The following is a 22,369-nucleotide window of genomic DNA, read 5'->3' on the forward strand; positions in this document are numbered from 1 at the left end:
AAGCCGCACAACCAGCATCAGTTTTCCAACACAAATAGATATACAGATATCACATATGGCCCTAGTGTGGTTTGTAACACATCCAAATGAAAAACATACTTTAAGACACTTGTAGGGGCACTATTTTTACTTATTAACCCTGGTTTTATCTCAAACATGAGTTTTCTCTGTCTGCACTACTGCAGTGGACCACTAGCTTAATTCTGCTCTAATGATTGGATGATAGATATTTTAAGCCTCTTTAGCAATCTGAAGGTCCATAGACCTTTTCCTGTTCAAATCCAAACTGCAAATGGCTCCTGCCATGGTGTACCTCTCTGTACACAAATGTATGGAACCACAACACTTCCTGTACAACACTTTCCATGCAACTTCCTATGCAATGATTAATATTTTAATATTTAATACTTTATGCTAAGGGCATTTGCATTACAATCAGTCCATTAAATCTAACAGTTGACCCACACAACATTGGCCTTCCTCATAATGGCCATAAGAAGAAATAAGATATAGGGAGGCACTGTCCCTACAGTAACCAGAAGAGTTGAAAGAGTCCATAAAAGAAAGATATTTATACATCCCATACAAATGTTCACTGAATAAATAAATTATGTCTTGTCTAATCATGAAAACTTATGCAGCCATTAAAACTGAAGATTATAAAGAATACCAACATAAATATGAAAATGTATGACATAATATTAATTATTAAGAAAAAGTTATATTCAGATTTATAAATATGTATATACATTTATGTGTTTGTATACGCATTTGACTGGAATCTTGAAAATGTATTGAGAACTATACAGGGAAAGAAAATGAATCAAAATGCTGATAGTGGCTATGTCAACGTTTAAGGCTATATATTAATATTATTTTTGTTTTCTCTTCAAAAGTTTTTGTAATCCATTTTATTTATAATACTTTTAATTAATTAATTTTTTTAGAGAGAGAGTGTGGGGGAGTAGAAGGGCAAAAGGAGAAGAGAGAGCGAGAGAGAGACAAAGATACAGAGAGACAGAGAGAGAGAAAGAGAGAATATTAAACAGTCTCCATGCCCCATGTGGAACGCAACATGGGGCTGGATCCCACGACCCTGGGATCATAACCTGAACCAAAACCAAGACTCAGTAGCTAAACAGACAGAGCCACCTGGGCACCCCTGTTTGTAATCTTCTTAAAAGGAGAGATTTGGAAGTCATTTTGCAAAACTCTTCAGATCAGTTTTTTAACAAATTCAATATGGTATGTAAACCTACATTGGTAGATACTACTAGAATATATCCACCACTAACAAATCCAATATGATACATAAAAATACATTGGTAGATATGACTAGAATATATCTATCATGACTCTTTAAACCAGATGCATACCCCAACTAAAATTGACAACATAAAATCCCTGAATGAAATGAGTTCTTTAGTTTCCAAAAGGCATGCATTCTTTATTTATGACTAAATCTAAATTTTAGCCACAAAATGGAAATCCCCTTTTCTTTTGCAATAAGGGAATACAATAGGAATTTTTATCATACAAAGCAGAGGGTAACAATTTTTAAATTTAAGAAATTATTTAATCATATGTTTTGAGAAATCATGTCATTTCCTGTCCTTTCTGTTTTTAATTTAAGTGTTATTTTCCTATTTTTAAAAAATGAGGTCATAATTCCAAAGTGAGGAAGATAAAATGGCTACTTTCTATAAGCTTTTAAATGTTTAAGGATTTCTAAGTACTTTGTGCTGAAATCTAATAACATATCTCCGGTTCTGTCTGAAATATTATTAGCATAATATTCTCTTAGCAGACCTCTACCAGCTTTTAACCTGCCTGACACTTTTCCTGTATTTGTGCTCTGTTTAACACAAGCAAGCCCACAGCTTCCTGTGTGATGGTGATAACATATGCCTGACTTTGTTGTTGGCTGCTGGAGTGAAAGGGAAGACAATGCCCTTTAACCTGTGTCTAGTAGAATAAAGCTTATCAGATCCTCCCCAGATATCATTAAAGGAAATGGGCCGAGAAAGCTGCCTCTGGTAGGAAACATATATTTTAGAAAACTGTCACTGCTAATCTTTTTAGGTATAGCACTAGAAAATCACCTCCACAAATTTCAGTTCTTCTAGACAATGAAATCCTACCAAGAAAAACTGAAGAAAGTAACAAGAAAAACCTAACAGGCAACTAATTATCTTCTTGCAACCACCACGGCAAATGCTCATCACCAAAAGAGTACCTCACTATGATTATTGGAAATTGAATCTGAAATCCATTAACTGTTCAAAAGATAAGAAGTAATACAGAATTTTATTAAACTTGCTTATAAAATACAAATATATAAAATAGTACTTACATTTAAGTTACAATAGGTTTATTACCAACTAAGTTTATTCCATATCATGAGAAATTCTATCAGGCATAATACTGATGGTTGCACACTCAAATCTCCTTGCCCCTTCCCCATCTCTACTTTCACATACACAAGAAAACTGTTAGACCCAGTAAATGAATGCAGTAAAGTTTCAGGATACAAAATCAACAGACAAAAATCATTATTTTGTACACACTAACAATAAGCAATCTGAAAGAAAATTAAGAAAACAATTCTGTTTAGAATAGTATCAAAAAGAATAAAATGTTTAGGAATAAACTTAACCAAGGAGGTGAAAGACTTATAGACTGAAAACTACAAAACATTGCTGAAAGAAATAAAAGGAAACATAAGTAAATAGAGATCCATGTTCATGGATTGGAGAACATAACATTGTTAAAATGCTGATACTACCCAAAGCAATCTACAGAAGCAGCACAATTCCTTTCAAAATTCCAATGGCATTTTTACAGAAATTAAAAACACAATTCCAAAATTGTATGGAACCACAAAGGACTCTAAAAACCCAGAATCTTGAGAAAGAATAAATCTGGAGACCTCATACTTCCTGATTTCAAAACATACTACAAAGCTACAGTCAGTAATCAAAATAGCATAGTATAGAGACCAATGGAACAACAACAACAAAAAAGCCTAGAAATCAATTCATGCATCAACTGATCTTCAACAAGGGTGAGAAGAGCATGCAATGGGGAAAAGAGAGTCTTCAACAAATGGTGCTGGGAAAACTGGATATCCACATGCAAAAGAATGAAACAGAACTTTTTATCTTACTCCATACACAAAAATCAACTCCAAATGGATTAAAGACTTAAACATGAAACAGAAAATGGTAAAACCCAGAAAACAGAAAATAATAGATGTTGATAAGGATGTGGAGAGTGAATCCCTTGTGTACCTGTGGTGGGAATGTAAAATGGTGCACCCATTATGCAGGACAATATGGAAGTTCCCCAAAAAGTTAAAAATGGAATTACTGTATGATTCAGATATCCTACTTCTGTGTATTTATCCAAAAAATTGAACTCAAAATCAGAAAGAGCCATCTGTACTTCCATGTTTACGGCTATTGTTCACACTAGCTAAAAAGTAGATGCAACCTAAATGCCTGTTGACAGATGATAATGGATGAATAAAATATGGTTTATACACAATATGGAATATTATTCATCCATTTAAAAAATCAGACGTTACAACATGGATGAACCTTGAGGAAATTATGCTAAGTGAAATAATCCAGTCATTGAAGAACATATCCTGTATCATTCCACTTATATGAAATATCTAAAATAGTCAACCTTGGGGTGCCTGGGTGGCTCAGTAGGTTAAGTGACCAACTCTTGATTTCTACTCAGGTCATGATCTCATGTTTTGTGAACTTGAGTCCCACACTGGGCTCTGCACTGACAGTGTGGAGCTTGCTTGAGACTCTTTCTTTCTGCTCCTCACCTGCTCATGCTCACTCTCACTCTCTCACTCTCTCTCAAAATAGATAAATAAACTTTTTAAAAAATAGTAAAAAAATTGGGGCGCCTGGGTGGCTTAGTCGGTTAAGCGTCCGACTTTCGCTTGGGTTATGATCTCGCGGTTCGTGGGTTCGAGCCCCGCGTCGGGCTCTGTGCTGACTGCCAGCTCAGAGCCTGGAGCCTGTTTCAGTCTGTGACTCCCTCTCTCTCTGACCCTCCCCTGCTCACACTGTCTCTCTCTCTCCCAGAAATAAATAAAAATATTAAAAAAAAAAAACAAAACAGCCAAACTTATCAAAACAGGATGATGGTTGTCAGGAGTTGAGGGAAAGGAGAAATGTGGAGTTGCTACTCAATGGGTATAAAATTACAATCATTCAAAATAAAAGAGTTCTATAGACCTTTTGTTATAATATTGTGCAATACTATACTGTATACTTAAAAAGTTTTAAGAGTACAAAAAGAGTATTTATAGCACACAAATCACTTCACTTGATATAGTTGCAATCTAAAGATGTAATTCAAAGAATAATCATTAGAATAGTATTTGTACCAATGTGTCCATCTTTTTTCTTAAGACTTACCCAGGTACTTGTGAGGATGAGCACTGGGTGTTATATGGAAACCAACTTAACAATAAACTATTTTTAAAAACAAAACAAACAAAAAAAAGAATTACCCAGGTAAAATATAATTCTGTCTGTGTCATGTAATGTATACAACAAATTTTTACCATCTTACAAGTGTAAAATACTAGTGCAGCTCTTTTTTTATTAAAAATTTCATACAATGGGCATACCACTCCACTCGCAGCTCTTAGATTCCAAAACAGTTTAAATTCTGAGCCCAAATCTATCACACATCCATTCTCAGAATTTCTAGATTTTCAACATTATCAGGTTACTTATAGATCCTTATTCTTCCTATCACTGCACTGTTTCTGTAATCTATATCTCTTACCTCCAGGTAGAGATGGCTTTGCTAAAATGCTACCTTGTCTTCTATTTTACATGCTGTGTAAATAGCTCCATTGGCCTGTTGATCAACTTCTCTGCAGTCTCTACTCACAGCTCCTAATTTCCCAACAACTAGTAAAACCAAGTTATTTTGTTTAACAAGCAAATAGTTCATGTTAAAAGGTGGAGAAGGAGGTATACAATGAATCTCACAGAATAACAAAGCATGAAGAAACCTAGACCTAGAAACCAGAAAGTTATTAATATCATGTTGCTTTCCATATCTCTACTTCTCTCACTGCTTAGCACTTTGTGCCCTGAGTCAGGCTACCTGAGCCTAAAATCTTGTTCTACCATTTGCTAACTGTATCAGTCTGATTAAACCACTTACTATGTCTAAGCCTCATTTTCTACATCTGAAAAATTGTAACAAAAAATAACTTCTGATAAAAATATGGTGATATTAAAGAGGAAAGTTCTTATGTAGTATGTAGTGTTTCATATGTGTAAGCTGTTAAATTATTGTCTTTACTTCTTTGTCTACACTGAATCACTCGGACTCAACATGGCTCCTGCCCAAACTCTGGGCATTATCCTATTTGAGAATGCAACATAGTGATATGGCTAATATTGGGTCAACTGTCCTCTGTGGTTTAAATAATGGTTGCCTACAGCCAGGATTTTGAGACACGAAGGGTAGCAATGTCTAGGAGACATGAACATGCTAAATTCACAGGCAATAGAAACTATCTTGGACACTGTGTCCTGAACTATAAATTTCATACTCTTGGTAAGTTACTATTTACAGGAACAGTCATTTTCTGCTGTTGTTTCCAACAAATTGGTGGCACATATAAGGCTAGGTCCAAAGAGGACAAATTCCTACTGAAGAACAGTTCCCTCTATCTATGTCTCCAAACAGCTATTTTATGCTAAGCAATTTATTTCAACTCTCTGATCACTGGTTTTCTCAACTGTATAATGTAAATAATGTAGAACAGTGTTTCTCAAACTCTATCCCCACGCAGCTCACAGGCCTAACACTCTCCTATGGACTGTACCACAAACGAGATGGACAGTAGAGTATATGAGAAAGTCTTAGAACTTCCTCTGTAACTTTACCTCTTTTCCTCCAACACAAAAAACATATGTATGTATTGGTGAGTAAATCAAGGCACATGAAACAGCCTAAATAATTGATCTCTAAAAACTCTTCAGCTCTAAGGCTTACAATTCTAACACAATTTTAAGACTAATTCAAAGAAGATCCTTTAGATAATCTAAAGTAACACAAATTTGCTACATTTCTCCAGTAATTTTGAAATGAACAAAGATTTCACTACGTTACTCTCAAGATGAGTGTTTCATATGCATTGGGAAAAAAGCAAAATGGTTGTCCCATACACTGGTTGAAGAGCTAATAAAATTACAAAATTGTTTTTATCTATTAACATTTGCAGAATGATTTTTTGAAATATTGATGAAGATACATGGAGTTTATTATTCAGATCCAAACATAGCCTACTTTCTTATTCTTAGCAATAATTAATGAAATATATAAAAAGAATAATTCATTTCTCACATCTTTCAAGTTTATTTTGGGGGTATAATTAAATACTGGCACTTCCGTTAGTCAAAAACTTTGGCCATCTTTGCAAAAGTGTTTGGCATAAAATAGGCTTAAATCTAAAATTATCTTCTAAATTATCAGGATAAAAGTTTTATGAACAAAAATATTTCCAAGTTTTTTATTATCTTATACCAAGATTTCTGCAGGGCCAATTGCCCTCTCAGGTTATTCCCAGTGGGCATATCCCTTCATTAATAGCAGAGAGAACAATTCTTTCAGGATAGGATTTCCTGTTCAGTGGCTATAAAATTACAAGGATGTTAGTCTGGAACAACTTTGATCTAAGTACTTAATAGTAAGAAATAACAGCATATATTTAACAGACCCCAGATGAAGATTTGAGCCTACCTAGAAATAATTTTTATTCACTTTCTATTTTGTTTTAAAGACATCAACTTGTGTTCCTTTAATTCCGTAAAGTAAATAATATGTTCTATTTTTTGAACATATTGAGTTGAGCAACTCTATATCAACTAGTTTGAGACTACAATAATGGGTAGTATTCCTATCAAAACTCATTAAATTTTCTGGTTAATTCTCTCCTCTTTTTTAGAGAACAATCTGAAAATCATGCCTACATTTTACTCTGGAAGAGTATTGCAATATCATAATCAATCAATAATATAGTTTTCACAATTCTGCAACCAATCCAGAAAATATTGGAGGAAGGCTAGCAGTAAGTGGATTCCAAGGCAAATCATAATGGTGTACAATTGTAATTGTTTAAGTGAACTGATAGGTCGGACTTCTCCAGGAAAATGTTTAGGTGCCAATCCAATTCATGTACAACAAGGAGTTACTATAGAAAGTAGTAGTGGAGATTTTCTAGCCATAATAATTAGAATCCTAAAACTGTGAGCCTCAATTCCAACCTGTTCTGGCTTCCAGACCAGACCGGATGACACCTTCTCAGCAAGGAATGTCATTGACTGGAAACAACATAATAAGATGGCTTAAATAACAAACACATTCAGTCATCATACATACTAAGAAATCTGAAAGTGGGCAGTATAAAGGCTTGTTGATAAGCTAAAAATGACAGGGTTCTGGGATTTTCTCTCTACAGTTCTTTTGGCCTTTCCTTCATGTTTGCAAAATGCTTTCTAGACATCATTTTTCTAAAGGCAAGGATCTGGAAGGGGGAAAGAAGCAAGCAGTGGGACTAGAGTATGATAAAGATGTGTTCCTCCCTCTTTTTTATAAGTAAGGGTTAAATCTTTCCTAAATGTTCTCCAACAGAGTTCTCCTTTCTTCTCATTTGTCCAAGTGTCAGATAACCATTCCTGGGTGCACAGGATTATGGGAAAGGGACCACTTGGCCAAGGAATATGTGATTGCCAGACCACAAATGATTGGTTCAGATCACTTTTGAGTCTGCACAAATAGATTTGTGATTCCATTAGCATTAAAAGGAGACCAATCTCAGAAAGAAAAAAAAAAAGGAATAAACTACTCATACATGCAATAACACGGATGAATCTCAAAAATGTTATGCTAAGTAAAGCATTATGCCAGACTCAAAAGGCTCCATACTGTCTGATTCAATTTACGACATTCTAAAAAGGCAAACTATAGGGACAGAAAGTAAATCAGTGATTTCCCAAAGTGGGAAAGGGGATTGACTACAAAGAAGCATGAAGGAGATTTTTCAGATAATGGAAATCTTTTCTGTGAGAGTGTGGTGTTAAACTACTCTATAAATTTGTCAAAATTCATAGAACTATACACCTAAAACGTGTTGCTTTTTATTAAATATTAATTATATTTAAATAAAGAGAGACTTCTCTGGCAAAAGGCAATTCACAGTATATATTACAATTCCCTCTATTACTATTTCTCACTAAGACCTTTAGCATATTCTAAAACTCCTCATGGTGATCTAGAATTAAATCAATTCATTTAAAAAATTTTTTTAATGTTTTATTTATTTCTGAGAGAGAGACAGCATGAGCAGGGGAGGGTCAGAGAGAAATCAATTCATTTTTAAAATTTTTTTAAATGTTTTGTTTATTTCTGAGAGAGATTGAGAGAGACAGTGTGAGCAGGGGAGGGTCAGAGAGAAAGGGAGATACAGAATCTGAAGCAGGCTCCAGGCTCTGAGCTAGCTGTCAGCACAGAGCCGGACGCAGAGCTCGAACCCACGAACTGTGTGATCATGACCTGAACCAAAGTCGACGCCCAACAGACTGAGCGACCCAGGCGCCCCAAATCAACTCAGTTTAAAACTATACCCCAAAAGTAGACTAGACCTGGAAAAATCATTTCAGTAAAGACTAGTTAATTAAGAAAAAAAAAAACTCCAGGTGTGCCAGAAAGTTCCTGGAATAATCTTAGCATTTGTTTTGGCCAAACTCTATTTCCCATGGTCAGCCACAACTTGTGGAGCTGGACTTTGCCAGAAAATATTCCTCTGGCTGCTCTGTGTTTGCACAGCATTCAGAACTTTGTGTGCCTGCAGAGGATGGCTAATTAACATAAAAGTGTGATCGATTACTCAGAACAGCAGTTACATTTCAGTGTTAAAACTTTGAGGAAATGCTAATTTTACAAAATTTCTTTACATAGAAGTTTCTTACATAGAAAACTTTGTTTTAGCCTCTTTATACATCCTCATCAATAATCTATTCAAGAAAGTAAAATATAAAACACTAAATATATTCTCACAATAGTTGAGACCCAGTTTTTAATGTTGTTAAAAGGGACACTTCAGCTTCTTATTTTTAGTGTAGATAATGCCTCTGAATTAATAACCAAAATCGTATTGGATAAAATTATAAACATATTTCTACATGCATATTAGCCATTGGTCTAATGCTTAAATAAAAACGGTATTGGCACTATGAGAATTGAACAGAAAAATTGCTAAAACTAGGCAACAGTCCTAAAAAGCTTATTAATGACTTTGCCTACAACATTATCCCGTTAGGCCTGGCTCACATGGCAGTGTTTTGTTGTTGTTGTTTTTTAACACAGTTACTAACATGCTAAGTACACACAATAGCAAGTTTGAATAAAATGTGAGAAATTAAATTGTTTCTATGATTTTAAAAACCCAGATGTTTATGATTTTAAAATTCCAGATGTTTAAAATCATATAGATCAAACATTCAAACATTTGAATATTCCTTTTTCATTTTATCCAAATGTTTTGACATTTTAGAGGAGGAAAACTAGGAGTAAGAAATAATGGGACTAAAATGAACCAAGCAGAATTTTTATTTTGAGTAGATCTTGAGAAACAGCTACAGCTGATAGGCATTTGAATGAATATTTGTGCTTTTCGAAACAATGGACAATTTCCAATATCTATTCTAAAATTTGAAAAGTGATTTCCTACTACCTTGCCTATAGTCTTCTAATGTGGTTAATCTTGGGAGGTCATTTAGAGATCAAGAGTACTCTGTTTAGCTGCAAAATATATCACAACTCCCACCAAATTTCCCAAGATTGACTTCAGTGGGATATGTGTTTCCTAGTTGCAGAATCAAACATAATACCCTTATAAACACAGCAGTTCTGCTGAGTAACCAAACTTAACCTCTTAAAACAAAGCATTTCTATTAAAATAACTTGTTTGGCACATCATTAGGGTTGTACTATTATTAGTTCCAGGCAAACAGATGTCTTCCTGGATGAAATCCAAGCCAGGCATCTTTTTTTTTTTTGGCAAGTGGGTGATATGCTAAATTATATTTTTCCAGCTCAGTAAGCTTTTAGCATTAGAAAGAGATACAATCTTGCAATTCCAATTGACTTGAATTTTTCATTTATTCTTTTAGAGTACATATTACAACAATTTAATTCATTACAAAAGCAAGATAGTAAATTCCATGTTTTCTGAAAATGTACATATACTAGTCAATGACATAGAAAAGTTCAAGATGAAAATATTCATAATTTTAACAGCATCATTTCTTAAAGGTAAAAAAATGTGAATATTATTTGTAAACTATGCATAGTAATATCAAAAATTAAACAATCCTTCAATAGTACCACCATTTCTAAAAGACTTTTTTTTTTTTTTTTCCATGGAGCCCAATGTGGGGCTTGAACTCATGACCCTGAAACCAAGACCTGAGCTGAAATCAAGAGTCAGATGATTAACCAACTGAACCACCCAGGTGCCCCCATTTGTTAGGACTTTAAAATATATCAAACATTTATCCTGCAACTTTTTCTTTTATTACAAAAGTGAAAATTCTCTTTTCCTTTATGCTTTCCATAGTAAAAGTAGTTTTAAATTTTTCCCCAATTTGTTTGTGTATCTCAAGGTGAAAAGAAGTAACTGTTGCAGAGACAACTACTTTTCCATTTATACATTTTTCACCTTCTTCCTTTTAGTAATAGAATTCCTCTGAACATACTGTTACCCAGATAGATGCCATATTTACTAGATTCCCTAGCACCACAGACGGTCATATGACTATGTTTTGACCAATGGGATATGAGCAGAAGTGATGTGTGCCACTTCTGGATCATTTCCTTAAACAGAAGTTGCTTTCTCTTTTTTAAATTCTTCTATGTCCCCTTTTTCCCTTCCTGGAGACTGTTGCCAAAGAGCTAGCTTTAGCACTAGGAAACAAAACATGACAAAACTGAAGGAACTGGAAATTCTAATTGACCTGAAAAGCCACTTTATATTTAATTCTTACAGATGTTTAGCCTATTTGATGCCTCCATTTTTATGATGTGGTTAATTGATACAATATAATATGCAAAAAAAATTTAGGTGTCATATTATTTCGTCTGGTAATAGTCTGTGGGGATTTTCAATCCATGTAGTTCAGGTAGGGAATACCTCATCACCAATCTTTTCTTTTCTTCTTCTATTTTTAATTTTTTAATGTTTGTTTTTGAGAAAGAGACAGAGAGACAGACTACAAGTCAAGGAAGGGCAGAGATAGAGGGAGACACAGAATCTAAAGCAGGCTCCAGTCTCCGTGCTGTTAACACAGACCCTGATGTGGGGCTTGAACTCATGAACCACAAGATGAATATCTAAGCTCAAGTCAGACACTTATCTGACTGAGCCACCTACGTGCCCCAGAACCAATATTTTCTACAGGGATATAAAGAATCCAGACCTGATCACTCCGAGTATAACATTGTACTGACCATCATGAATCTTTCATGGCTTGATACATGGCCTATGCCAGGCCCATAAAAGCTCTCCCAGCTTTTTTTGCTAAAACTGTCCTCAAAAAGACCCATCTTCTCCTTCAGAGCTCAAAAGCACTAAGTACTAAGCAAATTTGGATTATTGATGCTCTCTTGGCCACCCAAGTGGGGAAAATCTGCCTAGAAATAAATGCAACACAAAGAAAACAAAGCCAAGGGAGGAAGAAAGAGGGAGATCTTGATTATATTATTTAAGCTCCTGTATCCAGCTGTGCTAAAGCTATATACATTCTGGGCTTCCCACTTTTCTGGGACAGTAAATTACCACTTACTGTTAAAACTAATTAAAGTTGGATTTTTATAATTTGCAATTAAATAACTCTAGTCATAGCAGTTAATTATAGTCATTTTAATGGACAGAAAATATCAAGACTTTTAATCTAAAAATAGTTTTTAACTTCAAAGTCATCCCCGTGTTTCCAAGAATATCAGTTGGAGATTGTTGCTAGTTTTCTTATTTTACATCATCATTCCTTAGCTTATTAAAAGCTAAATCTGTGACATTTCCAACTCCACAATACCGAGTCTGATTTGAAGTTTTAGCCTATTCTCTGCTGTCATCCAAACATACAAATACTCTTTGACACATGTTGCCATATACAAATAACTTAATTATAATATATATAATGTAATTTAATAATATTGCTATTTGAATTATACTTCTTTTAGTGATATGTAGTACCTCTCTCCCTCATTTTAGGTAATGAAAGAGATAAGAGATTTATTTGGAAGAGAATTTTCAAAGTGAACTATATCAACACAAATATATAATTGGAACCTATTTTTGTTCCAATCTAAATGGAGTCAACAAATAATGTATAAATTAAAATGGGCTTTATTACAAATTGGTAACTCAAATTAATTCCGCGAAGTTAAAACTTGGGAGTCTTGGCTACCTCCAACCACTGACAATTCATTCAACAGAAAACATTTGAGTGCCCTCTGCCAGGCGGTGTTCTAAGCATTCAGAATACTGCATTGAAGAAAACAGTGTAGGGGTGCCAGTCAGTTAGGCATCGAACTCTTGATCTTGGCTCAGGTCATGATTTCACAGTTCATGAGTTCCAGCCCTGCCTCGAGTCCTACGTAGAGCCCCCTGTAGGGCTCTCTGCTGACATTGCAGAGCCTGCTTGGGATTCTCTCTCTCCTTGTCTCTCTGCTACTCTCCTGCTCATGCACACACCCTCTCTCGCTCAGAAATAAATAAACTTTAAAAAAAATAGTCAAGTTCTTATTCCATAAGGGGTGAACTGATTTTTCTTAGGTACATTGAGTCTCCTCATACCATCTGAAGGGAGGGTTCTTTTCAGGATCCATCCATTCACAGTCAATGTTGTCTTGAATTTCTAAATCATGAATCCTGAGGAAGAACTAGTGCTTGCTTTAGCAGCACATATACTAAAATTGGAACAATACTGAGGAAGAACGAGAGTTACAGATAGTTGGCCTCAATGGACCATTCATATCACCTGAGGCCTCTGTCAGTATCTGCTTAGAACCTTCAAACCTGAGAAACTAATCCCATTATGTCACTGTGTTTCCAGTCAGTGTAACATCCATGCCCCTTGCTGACCTTTCCTTTCATATACCACTCAATGCTTTTTTAATTCTAACTGCCATTGCTCTTGTCTTTCCAATGCTTTCCTTTATATACTCTGGAATTCTTCGTTATTGTTTTGTTTTGTTTTTTTAATTAGTTTATGTAACAACGAATATTATTTATGGTGGAAGGCAGTGTTAAGCATGGATTTAATTCTTTGTTGTTGTTTTTATAAGTACTGAGCAAAATTGTTCACATAACAATGTTGTATGGGGCAGATGGAATGGAAGTTTGGGTATTAGCAATACAACTCAACTATTTGCCCTCCTTTCAAGCTTATGCCAAAAATCACATGGTGATCTATTATCAGAAAGTATATTTTAATGATCTATTAGCTTCTTCAATTGTTTTGAAGATTAGAAATGCCTTGACTTTCAAAATAATTTGTTTCTGAGCCATTAGAGACGTTCGCTATCTTATCATCAATACAGAGTTTCCTTTTGTTTGGTGTACCAGGGACTTTTACACCTTGGGGTGATGAGTAGCAGATTGGGTGTGAGATATGATTTTGTTTTCTGAAATGAGAAAAGTACAGTTACAAAAGCAAAGTGGGGGAAAAAGACAAGCATGATGTTTTATGTGAAGTTCTCTTGCCAGTTAATATTAGGAAACAGTAAGCATGGGAGTTGAGTATCTGGACATTGAATTTCTTAACATTCTGAGTTCCATGAACTTTGTATGAGTGTTTGTGACTTCAAGAAGTTTGAAAATTACCAATCCACTGTTCCATAAAGTCCCACTTTGAAGTCAAATGGCTTTAGGAAACACCAAGTGACATGTTCTCTTGCTCCCCCCCACCTTTTTTTTGCATATCCAAAGTCAATCACAATATAGTCTACAATCGATATTCACTATCTTCACTTTCTCACCTCCTACTTACCCTCAACCATACCACAAGTTTAGACAGCAAATTCATTCACATAACTCTACTGAACTAGCTCGTGTAAGAACCGTCAATAATTTCCTAATTTACAAATCCATACACTTCCTTTATTGCTCAAATGTCTGGACTTATTTGCAGTTTCTGACCCTGGTGACCATTCTGTTTTTCTTGAAATTGGCTACTTTCTGAGACTGTTGCTTTATTCCTGCTTTTCCAGCCTGCTTTCCAAGACCCCATTGCACTGTCATCCTAAAATGTTGTTCTGCAAGGTTTCTGCTTTTTCTTTCCTCATTGAACCACTCCACCCAGATGATCTAATCCACCTCTCTGACCCCTCCTACACCATAACTTCTGTATCTCCAGCTCAAACTTTTCCACCAAATGCATGTTTTATAGCCAGAGCTTTGTCAGACAGCTTCACTGTGCTGTCTGCTACACTGCCTCAAAATGGCAAATTTTGAACTTTCCTGCCAAATTCGTGTCTCTTTCTGGAGTCTCAAATTTTAATGAATGCTACCACCAAGCCTTCTAAAACCTTACAATATACCAAGAGTCCTGCTGAATTCTTCACACTTCTGCTTCCATGGTGACCAAATCTTATTAATCAAATCTTTTACACGTGCATCATCTCTAGTCACATTTCTTAATTTATCCTCCTAACAAATATTTATTTCATACCTATTATGTTCCAGGTACTGTTATAAACATAATGAACAGAATGTAAAGACAGACATGTTCCTTGTATTTTTACATGTATGTACGCATATCCACAGGTGGGGGATAAGTTTAAGAATTCCGTAAACTTGCTCCAATGGGTTAACAAGGCTTAGAAGGAAAGCTGCCACAGGGGGAAAGCGCCCAAGGCCAGTCATTAAGTAAGACAAAGCATAGAGCCAGTAAGTCACGGAGCAAAGTGCCCAGGGCTAGTCACTAAGTAAAACAACCCTTGAGGAGAAAGCTGCCTCCACAGGAAAAAAAAGCATCTAGAACACTTAGAGGTGGAAAGCCACTGCTTGGCAAACACACCCAAGGTTAGCTAGCAAAAAGGGTGCTTTGTTGGCCTAGAGGCTGCATGCTCCAGCAATCTTAAACTTTGGAGATAACAGCTACTTTGCCGTATAGCCTACTGAGAAACAATGTCCATCTGGCATCTGGCAAGCCAATATATCATTGTGCTTTAATCTCAACTTCAAACACCACTCATCCCCAACCCTTTGCTTCTTACACACACAAGGGTCACTATCTTATTGTTTTTCCTGCACATTCACCACATATGTAAAATCCTGAAAGGTCAATAACTACAGAGACAAATCCCCTGTTTTGGGTTCTTGTCTCCTCCCAGACATTAGCTAACAAATTGAATCCAGCAATACATTAAAAGAATCACTCACCATGATCAAGGGGGATTTATTCCTGGGCTGCAAGGGTGGTTCAGTATTTGCAAATCTATCAACATGATACATCACATTAATAAAAGAAAGGATAAGAACCATATAATCCTCTCAATAGATGCAGAAAAAGCATTTGACAAAGTACAACATTCATTCATGATAAAAACTCTCAACAATGTAGAGTTATAGGGAATACACCTTAACATAATAAACATCATATATGAAAAACCCACAGTTAATATTATCCTCAATGGGGAAAGACAGAGCTTTTCCTCAGGAACAAGACAGTATATCCACTCTCACCACTGTTATTTAACATAGTACTGGAAGTCCTCGCCTCAGCAATCAAAAGAACAACAACAAAAAGAAACAAAAGGCATCAAATCAGCAAGGAAGAATTCAATCTTTCACTATTTGCAATTGACATGATACTCTATATTTAAAAATCCCAAAGTCTCCACCAAAAAATTACTAGAACTGATACGTGAATTCAGTAAAGTCACAGAATACAAAATCAACGTATCAAAATTTGTTACATTTCTATACACAAATAATCAAGCAGCAGAAAGAGAAATCAAGGAATCGATCGCATCTACAATTGCACTAAAACCTTAAGATACCTAGGAATAAATCTAACCAAAGAGATAAAAGATCTGTACCCTGCAAACTATAAAACAACTGATGAAAGAAATTGAAGAAAGACATTTCATGCTCATGGATTGAAAAAACAAATATTGTTGAAATGTATATATTACCCAAACAATCTACACATCTAATGCAATCCCTATCAAAATACCAACAGCATTTTTCACAGAGCTAAAACAATCCTAAACTTTGTATAGGACCACAAAAGACTCCAAATAGCCAAAGCAATCTTGAAAAAGAAAAGCTGGAGGCATCACAATTTTGGACTTTAAGCTATATTACAAAACTGTAGTGATAAGAGAGTAGAGTACTGGCACAAAAACAGGCACATATATCAACAAAACAGAATAGAAAACCCAAAAATGAACCCAAAACTATATGGTCAATTAATCTTTGACAAAGCAGGAAAGAATATCCAATGGGAAAAACAAGACATCTTTTCAAAAAATGGGTTTTGGAAAACTGGACAGCAACATGCAAAAGAATGAAACTGGATCACTTTCTTATACCATATACAAAAATAAACTCGAAATACATGAAAGACTGACATGTGAGATGGGAAACCACCAAAATCCTAGAGGAAAACACAGGCAGCAACTTCTTTGACCTCAGCCATATCGACTTCTTACTAGATATGTTTCCTGAGACAAGGGAAAGAAAAGGAAAAATGAACTATTGAGACTTCATCAAGATAAAAAGCTTCTGTACAATGAAGGAAACAACCAACAAAACTAAAAGGCAACCTACAGAATGAGAGAAGGTATTTGCAAATAATAATTTGTTAGTATCCAAAATCTATGAAGAAAATTTATCAAACTGAACACCCAAAAAACAAATAATCCAGTTAAAAAATGGGCAGAAGACACAAATAGACATTTTTCCAAAGAAGACATCCTGATGGCTGAGAGACACATGAAAAAATGCTCATCATTCATCATCAGAGAAATATAAATCAAAACCACAATGAGATATCACCTCACACTTGTCAGCATGGCTAAAATTAACAACACAGGAAACAACAGGTGTTAGTGAGGCTGAGGAGAAAGGGGAACTCTCACACTGTTGGTTTGGCTGCAAACTAGTGCAGCCAGTCTGGAAAATAGTGTGGAGGTTCTTCAAAAAGTTAAAAATAGAATTACCATATGACCCAGCAATTGTACTACTTGGTATTTACCAATTTGAAGGCATACATGCACTCCGATGTTTATAGCAGCATTAACAACAATAGCCAAATTATGGAAAGAGTCCAAATATCCATCAATTGATGAAGGGATAAAGAAGATGTGGTATATATACACCACATACCACATCCCCTTTATATTTTATATAAATAATATATATTTATATATATATAATGGAATATTACTCAGCCATAAAAGAATGATATCTGGCAATTTGCAATGATATGGATGGAACTAGAGAGTATTATGCTAAGCAAAATAAGTCAGCCAAAGAAAGACAAATACCATAGGATCTCACTCTTAAGTGTAATTTAAGAAAAAACAAATGAATATGGGCTGGGTGAGTGGGGAGAGGCTAACCAAGAAATAGGCTCTTTACTATAGAGAACAAACTATAGGCTATGGAGGGGAAGTGGGAAGGGGTGTTAAGGAGGCACTTGTGATGAGGACCAGGAGTTGTGTGTAAGTGAGGAATCACGAAATTTTACACCTGAAACTAATATTACACTGTATGTTAACTGAATGGAATTTAAATAAAAATTTGGAAAAAATATTATTTTGCCAAAGAAAGGCTTTAGAGACATCAGTGTACCTAACATTTCTCTAGTCTCTTTCCCTACAGCATGGAATAATTTAATATCCCTAAATTTCTATAGTTTGTACTGTTGAGTATTAACTTTTTATTATGTAGCTAATTAATATTGTGAGTAAATTGACACTGAAAATAAATTTTTTAGTATGAAGAAATAGCATGAAGAAGTGGAATTTTCTGTGAATTTTGAGGAAAAACTTCAAAGAAAAATTTCAAGATTATAACTGAAAATTAGTGAGAGACTTATAATACTTCATTAAAATCAGAATACATCAGCACTGAGTATCCCCCTATCCTCTGTGGCTAAAAACTTATTAAAATGTTGAGCACATTGAAAACTACTACTAACAATGGCACACTTTGATGCATTTTTATGTACCGTTATTTCAAAAATACTTCAACATGCCATTTTTTCCTTTAAAATGCTAACAGTTGTCTAAGCAAAAAGACAAAATTTTTGCCTACTAAGGAAAATAGAACTCAATATGAAATAACTCTCACAAATATTCAGCTATTTCTGGCCTATGAAGATCTAATTTAAGATGTGTTTTCACTACTTAATATAAGATGAAGCTGATGTTCTAATGAATCAAGGTCAAGCCAACAAAAAGCCAAAACCTCTGATGCCACATTGGGTGGTCAGAGATAAGTTAAAGATATCTAACTTATGAATTACCCAACACGTACTCTTAATAAGAAAACTTGTCAGTCAACATGGTATTAAGCTAGTCAAGTATTGCTCATATCCTTTAAAGCATATTTATAAACTAGACAACACAAGAGGGAAATGTTAATACTTTTGATCTCTCTATTGGTCAAAAGTCTTTTATAACCTATTGAAGAAAAAAAGCCACTGGCTGAAAACCCAAAATAGAGTGCAGGAAACATAGTCATTGCTGTCATTCTGTATGTGATTGTTTTCTTTTTCTATTCTGTTAATGTAGATTAGTACCAAAGCTTAACTCATTTAAGCAACTGACATTAATTTGAATCGCTGCAATAAAACTGAACATCTGAGTAGACAATAATTATTATAATGCACAAGAGATTACATTATTAGATCTAAATTTCACATCATCATCCATGGAAAGATAAATAAAAATAAGTTTGTGAACAAGCAAGGATTGAATAATTGTTCGCCCAACATCATTCAGATTCACGGACTTATGCTGACACCTAGTGGAATGAAAACATGAAGCATTGCAGCCAAGATCTTCGCTCTCAGGCTTTTTACACTTAGCCTATAGGATAAATAATACATATACACACGCTACACATTTTCTAAATGTATGCCCAAAGAAAATATAGCTTTGGAGTTAATTTTGAAACAATTGAAAGTAATTGAAAGCAATTGAAAGTGGATTCTATTAGATCTCAAGTAAAAATACCTCACCAAATTCTATAAAAATTAAATTATTTAAAATTAGCCATGGAATTTATTTTTATTTTAGTCAAAGCTTTTTTCACACCAACCACATTTTAAACTTTTTACTTGCATGTTTAAAAACTGTGCACTCCAATAATGAAAATCATTAGAAGGAAAAAAATGACACTCTGATTAAACTGCATTTTACAGTCTGCCTAAAACCTTGGACCAACTTAATTAATTTTTACTGGACGTCCCCACCCCGCTTCTTCCTTCACCAGCATGCAAGCTCTTTTCCTTCCCTGCCAGCCAGACGGGAGAGGAGGCCCAGCATTTCACGGTCAGTAGTTCAGAGTCTTTAGTGAGAAAAGGGGCAGCAGTCATTTAAACTTGATCTGACCTCTTTCCAGCTTACAAAGTTAAACAGCTAAAACAAGTAAAATAAGAAGGGAATGCTTGTGGAATGTACATCACACATTGACAGCTCAGGCCTCATTAGGATTAGCCTGCTTGCTCCTCCTGTTCAATTGTTTCTTTTAAAGGCAGTGGGTTTTTTTTTTTTTTGCATCTTTGTCTTCTTTAGTTTCATAGTATCAAATTTCTCAATCTCAGCTGTATCGTGTTTGTCAGACATGGTTGCAGAGGAAGCAGAACCAGGCGTCCAGTCTTCATGGAAGTTTTAAGGGCACCTGGTGGCTCAGCAAGTAAAGCAATCAACTCTGGATTTTGGCTCAGGTCATGATCTCACACTTAGTGAGTTCAAGCCCTGTGTAGGGCTCTGCACTGAGCACAGAACCTGCTTCTAAACAGGCGCTCTCTCTCTCAATCTCTCTCCCTTCCCTGATCACTATGAATAAATTAATTAAATAATTAAATTTTTTTACTTTCAAATGAACATAATTTGAAGCATCAGTGCTTATTAAGACAAAAGTGGTGCATGGCCTCTCTACGTCTGTTCTTCCCCAGCAGCTCTGGATTTTTTTTGTCTATTTATTTACTTATTTTCCTTATCTTCAAACAACTTCTTAATTTTTAATTTACTTCCCGCTACAGAAGTGTTTGCCTTTTGCTCACCCCTGTCTCACCACACATATTCACCCTTCCTATTCTTCTCTCATTTTTCCAATTTCCATCAAGCTTTCAGTTAGCTCTGTACTAAGTATATTAAAATATCATCAACAACATGTAAACACTAATCGGAGTAAAGCCATGTATTAAGCTATGATTAAATTTCAAATTTCTGTACAATGCTTTTATTCCTAGAAATGATCATTGTTGAGGAAGCATTTGTTTGCCTCTGAGCCTGTGTTCCCTAGAAAACAGTACCTAAGGTAAAACTTATATACCAGCATTTTGCTGGGCAGTGAAAACCTTAGGGCCACAGGAATAAAGGAAAGGAAAGGGGGCAGGAAAACAGTGCAAGCAAGTATGAGGGAGTGAATAACTGAACCAGTCTCCACTTGGTATCAGGTGCAGCTGATTGCTCTATCTTGCAGGACCATCTGCAGAGCCTATTTCAGGAGGCCTGGAGTGGGGGCAGGGAGGCAACTCATCCATCAGTTTCCGTCTCCCAGCATTTGCAAGCCCTAGTTGTAATGGTTTGCCATTGGTTTTACTGGGTTTAATAACTGAAAATCCCACTTGCCAGAACCATCTTCCCACCCCACCCACCACCACCACCCACCGCCCCTGCCCCCCTTCAGTTCTGGGCAAAACAGGGTGGCTGATCACCTAAAGGCATCGCACGCATAACAGCCAACAGATCAGCCTGAAGAATGGAAGACTGAGGTGCTGGCAGGTGGGACCCATATGAGGAAACAAGTGCCCAATGGCCACCAAAAGAGTTGTGACCAAGATAACCTGAGATGGAATATAAAAGGTCTATTACAGACGATTTCTTAATTTTCTGTCCCTGAGGAGTGATTCAACTAGAAATTTTGAACATCATGTAAAAAAAAAAAATCTTAAAATTTTTACGTACCGCACGTATTCATTCTGTCAACTTCATTCTCTTGAAGAAACAAATCTGATGGAGTTTTCTGAACTTGAGCTTAGACCATTTTTCTTCTCCTTATTATCCTGGAGATTCCTTCCATCTGTATCCTCTGTTAGATTCCCTACGTCCTGTGGCCTGTGTCTTTCTCTTTACGGGCTTACTTCTGTATGTTAGTAGATCACATACTCTAGTAGTTTCCTGAGGAGGGATGAGTTTGATGGAAGATAAATATTTTAAAAACCTTGCATGTCTGAAAATGTTATCATTCTGTCTGCATAATACTAACTTCAGCTAGGTATGGAACTATAGGATTGGAATCATTTTTCCTTAGAATTTTTAAGGCATTGCTACATGTCTTATAGCTTCAGTGTTGTTGATGAGAAATTAAAAGCAATACTGGTTCCAGATCCTTTAGTCTCTCTCTCTCTCTCTCTCTCCCCCTCACACACACACACACACACACACACACACTACATATATATATACAAACTTCTGTCCCAATGACTATGAAATTTCACTTGTGGGCCTTGGCCCTACACACTCAGGGCCACCACATAAAAGGATACAGATGTGCAAAGCATCTTACGCATACAGAGTACCTGTCTGAAATGGTTCAATGCCCAGCCCTTACACCTACCTCAGCAGATGGGTTACAATTGATGAGTCCTTTCCAGTTGGTTAACTCACACCTTTCAGTTCCAGCAATTTATTTTTGGAATTATGTATTTCTGTAATGTTTTCTTCTCCTTGGTCTTTTTCTGGAACTTCTATTAAATAGATATTAGACCTCTTGTGCCGTCTTAAAATATTATCTTCTCACTTCAACTCAATCTGTTTGTTTCTTGGTGGTGATGGTGGTTACTTGGGATTTGTTTTTTCTGTGTTGGTTTTATTTTGGGGGAGATTTCTTCATCTCTTGAAATTCTCTTGTGTTTTCTTGTGTCTTGTTTTAAATTAATCTCTTGTTTTCTTACTTATTCCTTTATTGTAGCTTTTTGTTCTTTTTTATTATTTCAATAGACTTAACTCTCTTAAGATTTAAGATTATTATTATTATCTCTAAGATTATACAAAATTTTTATGTTTTCTTCCC

General features: G+C 35.4%; 1 pseudogene; it reads right to left on the bottom strand.

Moving 5' to 3' along the window:
* Window positions 1-19,781: 19,781 nt before the first annotated feature.
* On the bottom strand, window positions 19,782-19,914 carry LOC144244901 (thymosin beta-4-like; annotated as a pseudogene).
* Window positions 19,915-22,369: the final 2,455 nt, after the last annotated feature.

The sequence above is a fragment of the Crocuta crocuta genome, unplaced genomic scaffold (assembly GCF_008692635.1).
Source record: "Crocuta crocuta isolate KB4526 unplaced genomic scaffold, BGI_CrCroc_1.0 scaffold38, whole genome shotgun sequence".
NCBI lineage: Eukaryota > Metazoa > Chordata > Mammalia > Carnivora > Hyaenidae > Crocuta > Crocuta crocuta.